Below are 1753 nucleotides of genomic sequence, written 5' to 3' on the forward strand. Positions count from 1 at the left end.
CGGATGCCCTTAGTAAAAAGGAGAGACTCAAGATGATAATGTCTTGGGAGAGTTTATAAGAGATTTTGAGAAAATGGAAATAGAAGTGAAGGTAACCGGAGCCGGTACCGAAAAGCTGTTTGAGATTGCAATACAGTCCGAATTATCGGAAAAGATCATTGTGCCAGAAAAAGTGATGAATGAAGGCAGAGAGCCAACAATTAGATAAAAGATTAATACCGAGAAAGATGATAAGGGAATAATGAGGTATTCCTACAGAATTTGGGTTCCAAAGTTCAAGAGCTTAAGATGAGAACTTAGATGAAAGCATAGTTTGAGGAATAAGATTTAGGGCAAACCCTGAATGTGATAGTCAGGGAGGTTGCCATCAAGAAAGAAGGACCCATAACATAATGAAGTGGAAAAAGGATTTTAACGTATAAGATAACCCCAAGTATGGGAGAAGGATGAAACATTTCATACTAAGGAAACAGAAAGTCGAGTAAGGAAAGGAGACCCGAGACGGTACTCCTATACGGCAATTCATGGACCTGTCTAAAAAGACTTAGACTATTATCCCCAACCACCACCCTGAGGAAACAATGCGGTGAGAAATTCTTTCAGGACCTTTAAGTCGCTAAGCCCTTAGAGTTCCAAGGAACAAGCTGACCCAGTCGAGGCAAGAGCCTGCTAAAGGAAATATAGGAATCATTTGAATTCTAAATGATTGACGAATCACAAAAGACTGTTTTGTCACTTACCCTCCTAAGAGAGGCCACCGCTGGTGAAAGGCCAAGGAAGGCACGGAGCAAGAGATTATAATAAACTGATTAAGTTCAGTCAATTGTTTTCAGGAAAGTACTTCCCAAGGTTATGGAGATAGTGTAAAAGCTTTAGAGCCAGAACAAAGGCAGACGAGTATGATGAATTATGAATCTAAGTTGTAAAAGTTGTCAAGATTCGTTCTGAGGAACGAATCCAGAATGACGGATGTTTGAAATCAATGCTTATGTTGTGTTGGTTCATGAAATAATGATAAGAGAAAGGAAAATAAAAAGAAACTGAAGTGGAAAGGAATATAAAGGCAATAGAGTTTGAGGAATGATAAGGAGTTGGGTATGAGGAAACCCTAAAGACTCGTAGCAATAGAAATAGAAAAGTATGTAATCGTCAGGATGAGGGTGATTCACCATGAGTTAAATTGATGGTTGAAGGCATAAGAGATACATATATTTTATCCCCTGTAAGTTGGGAGGATTCGAGGAAACCTTGAGATAGTTCGAAGGATAAATAATGAGACGCGGATAGACTGAGGAGACAAGGAAGTAAGAAATTAGGAAAATTGGATGAAGGAAGTGACCTTCAAGAATGTGAAGTGTAAGACCGGTGGCTTGATACCCAGAAAGGGAGACGCCAGGTATGAAAGATATCCCAACATTGAGATGACTGTTGAGATAAACAAAAAAGTAAATAAGGAATTATTAAGAAGAAGTTCACGTTGAACACGACCAATATCTTCCAGAACATCCTTGATCGTTACCAAATTAGGCAAGAAAAGCGGATAACCGTTGTTATCTTTTGGAGGCCATATTGATTGACCTCATTTTGAATACAGATGTTATTGTGAAAATTAGGCATATACTATCGAGGTGGGAATGATTGAATAAGACACCCTTATCAGGGATATATGACTTGATTTATCCATGGAAGGATGCATGTACCTTTTTAAAGGTGGAATTAAGGATAGAACATCGGTAACTTAAAACGAATCCTA

Source organism: Apium graveolens, unplaced genomic scaffold (genome assembly GCF_009905375.1).
Source record: "Apium graveolens cultivar Ventura unplaced genomic scaffold, ASM990537v1 ctg6660, whole genome shotgun sequence".
In the NCBI taxonomy this organism is placed as follows: Eukaryota; Viridiplantae; Streptophyta; class Magnoliopsida; order Apiales; family Apiaceae; genus Apium; species Apium graveolens.